Genomic DNA, 12184 nt, shown 5'->3' with positions numbered 1-12184 from the left:
AGCTCTACAGGAAGTCATAAATATTCTAGTGGAAAGGTAATGAAAACTAAATCCTGAGAGTTTTAATTGGAAGCCATAGGACCCTTAGCTAAGATCTGAGGGGAAAGAATTTTGACTGCTCTAGGAAGTATTTGGTATTGTGGTGATAGATCTGAAAATTAGAAAAAAGTACATTCAGGCAGCGTAGGATGTCACAGGCTGGCCACTGTTAAGTATTTTCTCAACAGTTATCAGCCCATTCAAATGACCCTACCTCTAACTCAGGAAGGGTAATATTTTAACCCTCTGGGCATCTTTTAGTCTAATCTTTTTCTGTGTAGCCACCATAAAAACTATAGGCTGCAGATACACTGCTATAAACAGATTTATGTGAGAATTTTAGAAGAGATTTTGTTTTCAACTCTCTTTAAAATGAATTACAAATATTGAAAGTCTTTGTTGCAAAGGTTTTAACTAAATGAGCATTTATTTGGCAAGCTCTTAATTTTCCTTTTAAAGTTTGATTGAGCCAGGTGTATTGGCTCACCTAAACTGACTTCATTATGGTGCCAATTTTCACTGTTTTCGAAGTATCAAACATGTATTTTGAGCCTCAGAGAAAGAGAAACTGCCAGGAAAAAACAAAACAGTGGACTGTGAATGAATGCAAAAAGTGGATGGAAATAGCTAAAAATAAAACTATTCCCAAAGCAAATATTAAAATGCTTCTGTCTTGATGCAAAAAGAAAAAAATAAGAATCTCCATGCTGGCTGGGCAGTAAAAATAACCACAGAACATCCCATAAGTAGACAAATCCTAAAGTGTTATGATCCAAGAGATTTCATTCATTCTCATCTTGGTGAAAAAGTATACATCATTCTTCGTTGTGTCGAACCTTCTAGACACTTTTATTAATGTGTATCTTCAAGCTTTTTTCCCCCTTATTTCTTGCTTAAAACAAGCAAGCAAGCAAGCAAACAAACTTGAGTATTAGAAAGGAAAACTTGTGAAAACTCGAATCATGTGTTACCAATCAGCAGTGTGTATTAAATAGATTCTGAATAGTTGTTATTATCGTAAAGACTAAATGAGGTTTGGGACTTAGAACTGTACGTGCTAAGTGGTTGAATATTCTACCCGGAGAGCTTCTACCTACGCTTTTGCAAGCCTGGTTTCCTCTCCTGTACTTGAGTTAGCTCCAACACTACCTTTTATTCCCAATGTTTGCACATATTCACCTTTCACTCACAATGTTGATAAAAGGAATTGCATGTCTTTGGAAATGGAAACAATCTAGAAAGTGAGTAAAAGGAGGTATTGATGACACACAGCTGTGAGATGATGTCTGCAATTTTTAGTGACTAGAGTGCAAAGTACAAGAAGTATAATTTATTAAAGCACCAATCTTTCCACCTCTTACTACATTATATTTTAAATCAAAGAAAGTAAAGATTTTTAAGAGGGAACATGAATCCAAGTGTTTACACTGTAGTTATTGAAATCAATCTACGCCACTGGAGGAAACTTTAAACGTTAGAGCATTTTCCTCCGTGCTTTGTAATTTTTTCTTTTATACTTATTCTCTCTTCGCCTGATGGTTGGCAGAGAAACTATTTGCAAACATTTATATGACTTCTGCTTATGTGTTCCAGAGGGGAAAACGCCTTTTGTTGTAGGTAGTAAAAATCAAGCGAAACAGACAGGGGCATGATTTGCCAAAGGTCAAAGGTCATGACAAGTGAGTGACTCAAGAAGCCTTGAGGTCAAAGGTGCAGCTGGAATCCCATAACCTCCCCTCCACTTTTTACATGACAAAGGAAAGCTGTGCTTTCCTAACTTCTGTGAAGGAATCTAGCTACATGTTCACATTTTCCCTTGAAAAATTATTTTCAAATGATTCTGCCTATGATTATTTTCTCCCTTGAAACCAAGTGGCATGAAATAGGCTTTTCTATAAATTGAATGTCTCCTTAGCCTTTTATTAGTATTCTATATCGGGAACCTAGAAGAGGAAGAACTAACAGAGATTAATATGTGTTTTTTAAATGGAAAATAAGCACATTTTTTAGATCAACACAGACTAAAGAAGTACCTTTATCCTTTTTTGTTGTTTTCTTTTTCAATCCCTTGTGTATTTACTGACTGTACCTAAAAATGTTTTTCTTGCAAAAGTAACTAAGAGTAATAGTGATCTCTTACGCTTTCCATTTGGATCACGTTCTTCTGGTAAATCCTTAATACAGCTCCAAAAATAAGGTTTTGTAACAAGAACCATTCTGGTGTTAACATTTTTTGTTTGTTTGTTTTCCTGATTTAAAACAATTACAACTTTAATGATGCCAGGAGGGCCACTGTTTAGGTCAGAATGTCTGGCAAATCTCAGGATATCTTAGTAGCTGCCTATATCTCTACCATGTGAACTGGAGGAAAAATGCAGAACCTTACTTTTCAACTCCATTGGTTTCTAACCTCTCATGAGCACTTAATTCCTCATAGAGAAGGAAATAGTCACGCTGTAGAATCCTGTGGCCCATGAAGGGTAATTGGATAACATCTTTTGAAAGATTTACAAGGCTGCCAAGGATTTTGCCAGCTTTAAACCTGATTGATTCAGTGTGAAAAGATCTGAACAATTCTGACCTAAAAGTTTAAAGACAGACCTTTCCTGTGAAAGTATAATTTAGAGCCTGTAATAAAATTGTATTGGAAAACACCACATTGAAGAACACAGCCATAAATTGCATTATGTTAAAGAACCTTTTTCCCCTTAAATCCTCTGGAAGAAGCCTAATTGTTCACCAGATACTTTAATAATGAAGTGTTTTCATTTTTGCTCTCCTACCCCCTAAATAAGTCCCTAAAGAAAGACAAAGCTTGCCAGCTACTTTGCCTCTCTAACCAAAAAGTTTGACTTCTTGGTTATATGTACAGATATAATTTATGTACCTTTTTTTCTCATTAGGTACAATAAAGGAAAGCAAAATTTCATTTATCTTTAACAAACAAAGAGTAGACCAAATAGACTTGTCCCGTATTTTAATTTTTCAAAGTGCTAATTCTCATCTCATATTAATTTCCATCTTGACAAAATATACACACTCATGATTAGTGGAATATTTTATCGGTAAGCTCAAATGCTTCTGATGACTCAGACAAATTAATGATTAAACATCTTCCAGCTAATTACTCCAGGCCATTAATTATTTATCCAAGTCCATCAGTCTATCATCTATATTAGCCTCACTTTTCTGCTGCCCATTTTAGAAGAGACAGGTTTGGAAAAACTAAAACACAAGAATTTCAAGTAAACAAAATTAAAGAGTATATACATTTTTTTTTTCTTTTTCTCTAGAACCTGGGAAATTGAGACCATGGTATTTAGACAAAAGCCCCTTTATCTTTAAACAATACCCGCTTTGTCACACGCTCACGAACTTTGTATTTCCTCCTCAAATTTCAGTTTGAAGGATTTAGGGAAAAATGCCATGTGCCCACCTACCTGTGATTTGAGTGCTAGACCATTTTGCCTTTTGAAATTTCAAATCATATGAACTAGTCTTAGATGTTTAAAATAGGAATCCTGATACGTGTACTAGGCATATTTACAAGTGACCAAGTATGATTGCTTTTTATAGAGATTGGTGAGAACAGAAACTTTCCAGCAAATTGAAAGCCTACTTCCCTCTCATTATTATTTTTTTTAAAAAGACAAAACAAAAGCAGAACTGTGACATTAAGAAAAAAATTTTGCTTAAGAGATATGTAAAGGAGCGAGCCCTCAGCAGTGTAAACTAGTTGATAGCGTGAAAGGGCACTCGGAAGGAAAGAGGGACACAGAGCTGTACTCTCACATTTCTTTCCTGAAGAATTAGGTAAAAAGTTGGCTCAGCCTTTCATCTCCTTCCACATCCTAACTAGAGTTAAGTGTCAAAGAGGTAATTTAACCAGCCACCTGAAAAGCCTCTCCGTCTTGTGAACTAGAACAGCTCCCCGCTTCTGGAAGTCATCGAGGGTGGAACAAATTCCACTGTATCAACTTCCAGCTGGTCATTAGCATTTTCTGTAGGATGTGTTGTTTATGATTTTGGTCTACAACAGTCTCTTTTTTTTTTTTCTTTTTGAGACGGAGTCTTGCTCTGTCGCCCAGGCTGGGGTGCAGTGGCCGGATCTCAGCTCACTGCAAGCTCCACCTCCCGGGTTTACGCCATTCTCCTGCCTCAGCCTCCCGAGTAGCTGGGACTACAGGCGCCCGCCACCTCGCCCGGCTAGTTTTTTGTATTTTTTAGTAGAGATGGGGTTTCACCGTGTTAGCCAGGATGGTCTCGATCTCCTGACCTCGTGATCCACCCGTCTCGGCCTCCCAAAGTGCTGGGATTACAGGCTTGAGCCACCGCGCCCGGCCTACAACAGTCTCTTAAACTGGCACCGTCCCCAGAAGTTCCTCAGAACGTTGCAGTCGGTTAAGCTGAAAATTGTTAACTCCTGTACAAATACCCCAGAGTGAATGAAGAGGCTGATTAGAAATTGGTAATAAAAATATATTTTGACATGTTCACCTCACAAGTATCTTCATAGGAGTCATCCTACAGTAAAGGCTTGGAACAGTGAGACAACCTTCCAGGGAGTCCTGATTTTGAGTTCTGGTGCCACCTTGTGGGCAGTGGGAGGAAGAGAAGATTCGAAAGAGGTTTGACTGAGTCATTCTTCAGATCAAGACTGTCGTCTGATTAATTTCCTTCATACCCTTTGCATCGGAAACAAAACAAAACAAAACAAAAAACTCCAAACCAGAAAAAAAAAAAGGCAACACTTTATCACTTTCCCGAGGAGAAACTCTTTAGCACTTCCCATCAGTTAAAGGATTAAGAGGATTCAGACCAAACCCCGATTTTGCTGACATTCAAGGCCTCTCACAATCTGATTCTAGCCGATCTTTGCAGCATTACTGGGAACTGCTCTTCTCCATGAATTTCTCATGACAGCCAGACTGTTCTGCTCCTCCCAGACAGTCATTACCTTTGCCCATGTTATCCTCCCACCCAGAATAGACCTTTATATCCTTTTACAATCTCCCGTTTGGAAGGACTTTACGATTGGATTTGATGTCTTCAATGTTTGTGCCTCTCAAAAAACTCTCTCCTAAGAAGTCGTTGAACCTCTTCTTGAACATCTCTGGGGCAGTGCATTCAACCTGATTAAGATGACTTATGATTTTTTCAGTGATCTCTAGTAGTAAACGCTTTCTTAAGTTGGACACGTACCTTTTGCTCAAGAGCAAGGTGAGTGCTGGATGTATGGGTACTTCTGCGCATAGAGTCTGGACCAAGATGAAGATGAGTTGCGTTCAAACTTCAGCTTTGTAGCTTTCTAGCTGCGTAGCATTGTACGCATAACTTATCTAGGCCTCAGTTGTTTCTTCACCTGTAAAATAAGAATAAAAACAGTGTCTACTATCAATCATATCAGTGTTGTAAGTCATCTTATATGTATGAAAGTACTTACAACAGTATGTACCATGCAGTTCATGCTTTGTAAGTGCTGGCTTTATTTATAGCTTTGGGAATTCATCAAGATGTGGGTGATGATTGCAGTAATGGAAACAGATGAAAAGAGAGTATTAAACAACATATCTCAATGTGTACAGTTGGAGCATCCAACCTAAAGATGCCACACTAGTTAAAGTTCCATAGGGATACAAGTTTGGGATATGCTGAATGCTATATACAGCTGCATACTGTGTGCGTGCCTGTACTCTATCTATGCAGATATATGATAATTAGCATAATCGAGGCTCCTAATTCTTGACATATAACAACCCACCTTTGTCTAACTTGGCATTTCCTGAACTTATGTGATTCGTGAATCCTTTTCAAAGTAACATCTTGACATCTCATTACATATGTATGTTGTAGAAGAAGAATCCTCAACTCAAAATGTTTAGGGACAAAGCAAATAATGTAAATGAGGGAAGAAGGCCAGGTAAAATACAGTATGGAGTAGTGTGAGTTATGGAAATCTAGAGGACGCATGCTTCGCCTAAATGCATTTCACTTTGGCTTGTGAAAAAACACCCTGTAGGCCAAGGAAAACATATCTGAAATCTGAATCTGGGCTGTGTTCAGCAAATTTGTGATTCCTGTAGAGTGAGAAAAGGGAAGTAACTGCATAATCTGGAGAAGAACCAATTTTTAGAGATAAAGAGAAGCCAGGAAAAGAGACTGTGAAGGAAAAGTAGGAGATGTAGCCAGAAAAAAGCAGCATCCTGGAAACAGAAAGAGGCAAACCAGAGGGGTCTCTGGGTCTCGAGAGGTCATGTTGGTTTCCTATTGCTGCTGTTACGAATTACCACACATTTAGTGGCTTAAAGCAACACAAACTTATTATCTTATAGTTCTACAGGCCAGAAGTTTGATGTGTGTCTGACTGGGCTAAAATCAAGGTGTGGTCGGGGCTGCGTTACTTCTGGAGGTTCTAGGACAGGGGTCCTCAACCCCCAGGGCCACGGACTGGTACTGCACAGCAGCAGGTGAGCGGCGGGCAGGTGAGAAGCTTCACCTGTACTGTAGGCTGCTCCCCCATTGCTCCGCTGGCATTACCGCCTGAGCTCCGCCTCCTGTCACATCAGCAACAGCATTAGATTCTCGTAAGAGCCCAAATCCCATTGTGAACTGCATATGTGAGGATCTAGGTTGCACACTCCTTATGAGAATCTAATGTCTGATGATCTGTCACTGTCTCCCATCACTGTCTCCCATCTGTGACGGTCCCATGGGACCGTCTAGTTGCAGGAACACAAACTCAGGGCTCCCACTGATTATACTTTGTGGCGAATTGTATAATCATTTCTTTATATATTACAACATAATAATAATGGAAATAAAGTGCACAGTAAATGTAATGTGCTTGAACTATCCTGAAACCATCCACCCTCCACAGTCCGTGGAAGAATTGTTTTGCACAAAACTGGTCCCTGGTGCCAAAAAGGCTGGGGACCACTGTTCTAGGAGAAAATCCACTTCCTACTCTTTCCTAGCTTCTGGAGGCTGCTTGCAGTCTTTGGCTTATGGCCCCTTCCCCCAGCCAGGAGTGTGGAGTCCTTCTCATATCACACCATTTGACCTCCTCTCCTGCTTCCCTCTCCCGCTTTGTTCCCCCAAATAAATAATGTTCATTTTATTAACTGTAAGCCAAATAAATTAACAAGCCGGCTTTCTAGACACATACTAGGTATTATCACCATTAGTATATGTTACTGACACAATTAATAATGTCTCAAAAGGTATTGAACTTACTGAAATATTGTTATGGTTATTTTTTAAATGTTGTTAGTGCTATTAATCATATGTATAATTGTTTGATAATTTTTTGAACTTATATGAAGCAAGGTATAATATGGAAACAAATTATAATTGTGTAGTAATTAATTTTAGGTGTTGAAGAAAATATTCAAGAAGTTGTTGGGCATATCACTGAGGGTGTGTGCAGGCCTCTAATGGCAAAATATTTTGTTTTTATAAGTGATTATGATATCTGGTTAAATTATTGCCTTATTAGTAGGAATTTAACAAAAACTGATACCAGCTTGAACTCAAGCTGTTATTTTTTCAAATTAACACATAAATATAGGCTAATAAAATACACTTGAAATAATAATTGCTAGTTTTCTCTCTGAGAAAGAAAATTGGAAAATTCTTTATATATATATATCTTTATCTATCTCTATCTATCTATCTATCTATCTATCTATCTATATATACACACAGACTTTTTTTTTTAAAGATTATACTTTATAGTGATTTATCTTAGTCCAGGTGCAGTGCCTTACATCTGCAATCCCAGCACTTTGGAAGGCTAAGCTGGGAAAATTGCTTGAGGCTGGCAGTTTGAGACTTCTTCCACTTTTAAGGGACCTTGTGATTATAGCTGGTCCACCTGGATATTCCAAGATACTCTCCCTATTTTAAAGTCGGTTAATAACATTAATTCCATTTTCAGCCTTAATTCTCCTTCATCATGTAACACAACATATTTACAGGTTCAGGAGATTAGAACATGAATATCTCTGGGGACCATTATCCTGCCTGTGACAGAGGGTAAATAGAATACTGAAGAAAGGCCAGGAATCTCTGAGAGCTGGAACTAGGGCTTTCTCATCCTCTCCTCTCCTTTCCTAAATCCATCCTCTTACCTTCTACTAATGGGATAGAAAGTTGGGAAACGAGAAGATAATTGAAACCCATTTGACAAGAAATTATGCAAATAATTCACGGTATGTGGCACTAAATAAGGATGGGATGTCTTTTGGTACTAAGGAAATAGTTCAGGGAAGCAGCTGTATGATGTCTGTGCAAATTAGAATCAAAATGCCCCTCCAGGAAGATAAATAAAAAGAGGGAGCCTCATCCAGGAAGATAAATGCTGAAAAAGCTACCGTTTCTCCATCTGTGAATGGGTGATACCAAAATGATGCCCCCTTCCAGGCTGATACGGTTTGGCTATGTCCCCACCCAAATCTCATCTTGAATTCCCAGATATTGTGGGAGGGACCCAGTGGGAGGTAACTGAATCATAGGGGCAGGTCTTTCAGTGCTATTCTCATGATAGTGAACAAGTCTCATGAGATCTGATGGTTTTATAAGGTGGAATTTGCCTGCCCATCTCTCTCTTTGCCTGCTGCCATCCATGTGAGATGTGACTTGCTCCTCCTTGCCTTACGCCATGATTGTGAGGCCTCCCCAGCCATGTGGAACTATGAGTCCATTAAACCTCTTTTTCTTCCCAGTCTTGGGTATGTCTTTATCAGCAGTGTGAAAACAGACTAATACACAGGCCAATGCAGTCCTGCGAAGGTCTGCAGAAATGGACAAGTGGCACACGCATGCAGCCCCTGGCTGGGTTCCATTGCATGGGGCACAGTCTTCACAACTGTAGGGGCAGGCAGAAGACAGCCCAGGTTCTGGGCTTTCCTGACCCTCTTACCCCTCCAACTAGTTCCTGCCTACCAAAAGACATCCCACCATTATTTTCGTGCTCAGAGACACACTTTTTACTCTTTCTATGGTCTTCCCCAAATTTCTAGGATTTTCTCAGAGCATTTTGTACAGAGCTCTAGAATAGCCCATAGCACATGTTACTTTGGTTTCTTACATAATTATCTTTCTTCTTGGCAGTGAATTCCCAGAAAGCAAAGGAAATTTATTTTTTTTTAACTCAGTAGAGTGTTTATATTTATATCATTCAATTTACCACTGATGGGGTATATGAAACAATTTTACTTGATACGAAGATAAATTTTAAAACGTTGCTAGTTAAGTATTTAAGTGTTTATCAGAATATGTATGTAGCATCTTGATATTCATAATGTGGTTCTCAGACTCATCTGAGAACTTGTGAGAGATGCAGAAATGGCCCCAACCCAGACTGATGGCATCAGAATCATTTTAACTTTATCCCAGGTGATTTGAGCTGACATCAAAGTATGATTTGAGCTGACATCAAAGTGGCCAGGGGGCCTCACGCTTGTAATCTCAGCACTTTCGGAGGCCAAGGCAGGAGAATCACTTGAGGTCAGGAGTTCAAAACCAGCCTGGCCAATATGGCGAAAACCCGCCTCTACTAAAAATACAAAAAATTAGCCAGGTGTGGTGGCAGGTCCCAGCCACTTGGGAGGCTGAGGCAGGAGAATTGTTTGAACCCAGGAGGCAGAGGTTGCAGTGAACCGAGATCGCACCATTGCACTCCAGCCTAGGCCACAAGAGCGAAACGCTGCCTCAAAAATAAATAAATAAATAAATAAATAAATAAATAAATAAATAAATAAGAAAGAAGATATAAGGAGCACTGAGAGCACCAAACCCATCATCTAGCGGGTGATACTGTGTAGAATGGGCCACGTTTTAAAAAGGTCAGTTGATTGAAGCTTCATTTAAAGGAAAATAAGAGGTAGGCATTGCCTCAATATGACAAACTGTGAAGGAACTAAACAAATGACTGATATGTGGGAAACAGTGAACTAACGCATGAAGGTGGCTGTAAATGTGTGTGGAATTTGTTGAGTATTTAATTTTCTGTAACTTTTGACAACATATTGATCTACTAATCTAACAGGTACCTAATTCTTTCTTTCTTTCTTTCCACCTACACCCAGATTTTTTCTTTTTCCTGCCTCACTCATTCACTTCCAGGCTTTGCCTTACACATTTCTTCACTCAGTCATCAAGCAACAGATAGTTATTGAGCCCTTGTCTATGCCCCATCCTAGGTATCCATACATGAGTCAAAGTCTCTACTTCATCAATATGACATTATGTTACCATACATATGGTCTCAGAAATCCCTTTAAGCACTTAAAGTAACTCCTTTATTACTGACAACTGTGAACAAACTCAACTCTTCTCAGGACTGAGTTAATCACACAGAGCGAGGAACACAGGTACATGTTACAATAGTTACATTGTAATGTGAAGTCCATCAGATTACATAAGGCACGTGCACAATCAGCTGAGCCATGTTGGCAATCCGGATTCCACCCAGATGCCACAGGTTTCAGGAATGGAGTCTGCCACATATTCATTCAAACTTGATGTGCCCAGTCATCAGCAGACTTGAGCACTCTCAGGCAAATAACAGCAAGAGGTTAGAAAGCAGAGAAAGAACCCTAGGCTCAGAACTCTAATTGCTAACTGCTTTGGGGCTACCACTTGGGACAATACAGTTTTATTCTTGAGATCCTAGGCATAAATTGTTCAACCCTATTGTCCTTAGCCTAGCCATCACTAAACCAGTAATATGAGAAGCAAAATGCTCTACTTATAGTTCTTCTCAAATTCTCAAAATACCCATACTTTATGTACAAAAAGGAAAATGCTTGTCATGATTCTGTGTTGCCTGTTTGTGGATAAATCTTTTAAGATGTAACATTAGGAACACTGTTAGATTGTGTTATGCTGGTTTGACACTTTCAAATGACTGATTCAAGTGATTCATGAGTGGTTTAGTGTGTGGTTTTAAGATAGAGAGGCAAAGAGCATTTGTGCCCATAGAATATGATTAATTTTTTAACAATCCGTTATTATTTGGACATTTAGAGAGACTGGCAATCAATACTTTATTCACTGGATAATTGATTCAACAATCCAATGCAGGTCTAGTATGAATTGTTGATAATGGAAGCATCTTTGTTATCTAAGACATTTAAATGCTCACTTCTGCATGTTATTTCGATGTAAGAGCTGTAATTTAATGTTTATCAGGTATCTTAAGTGCTTTATTTATATCTTCTCATTTAATCATTACAACTTTCATTTTACAGGAGAAAAATATGAAATCTGAGGTACAGTTGATTTGAATCCAAGAAATCTAAAGGAAAAAGTTCAAGCTCTTAATCCTTTCATACCCTCCTTGTTGTTAAACTTTTTTTAAAAAGTTAATCTTGTCTATGAAGCATGAATCTATAATACTAGGGAAAAAACTGACTAACTTGAAGAAAAAATAAATTGAAATGGAAAGCAATTAATTCCTCTTAATATGAATAAAGGACGATCTAAATGCTTTTGGAGAAATGATTTCCAGTAATGAAATTTTCAGGACAAAAGTCTTCTTTTCTGAATAGGCAATCATGGTATTAATCCTCTGTTCCTTAATCTTTATATTTACATTTTTTACACTTGTTCTTAAGGCTTGGTGTTTTCTACCAAAACCATCTGTACATCTCTGTCTGTCTTCATGTGCTCTTTCTGTACACATGCATGCATGCACACACACACACAGATTTCATTATTTATTCATAAAATGTTGAAAATCACTGCTTTGGCCCTTTTTAACTCTCTCGACCAATCTCTCAGTTCTCTAGTGCTTGGAAAGGAAGTATTTATTTTATTTTATTTTTATTTTATTTATTTTGAGACTGAGTCTCACTCTGTTGCCCACACTGGAGTGCAGTGTTGCAATCCTGGCTCACTGCAGCCTCAGTCTCCAAGGTTCAAGGTGTCCTCCCAGCTTCCCTTGTAGCTGGGACCACAGGCATGCCACCCCACCCAGCTACTTTTTGTGTTTTTTTTTTTTTGTAGAGATGGGGTTTCATCATGTTCCCCAGGGTGGTCTGGAACTTCTGGGTTCAAGTGGCTGGCCCTACCTTGGCTATGATTATAGGCGTGATCCCCAAGTTCTATGATTATAGGCGTGAGTCAACCTCCCTCTCCAGGA

General features: G+C 38.7%; 1 long non-coding RNA gene across 1 annotated transcript in view; it reads left to right on the top strand.

Moving 5' to 3' along the window:
• Nucleotides 1-11530, top strand: part of LOC106994325 (uncharacterized) — an 85209-nt gene extending 73679 nt beyond the window's left edge. Inside the window, exons 3-4 of the long non-coding RNA XR_001440871.2 lie at nucleotides 7760-7945; nucleotides 11292-11530. This is a non-coding gene — a long non-coding RNA (uncharacterized LOC106994325). The remainder of the gene's footprint in view (nucleotides 1-7759; nucleotides 7946-11291) is intronic.
• Nucleotides 11531-12184: the final 654 nt, after the last annotated feature.

This window comes from Macaca mulatta, chromosome 17 (genome assembly GCF_049350105.2).
Source record: "Macaca mulatta isolate MMU2019108-1 chromosome 17, T2T-MMU8v2.0, whole genome shotgun sequence".
In the NCBI taxonomy this organism is placed as follows: Eukaryota; Metazoa; Chordata; class Mammalia; order Primates; family Cercopithecidae; genus Macaca; species Macaca mulatta.
This window is presented reverse-complemented; position numbering and strand designations above follow the sequence as displayed.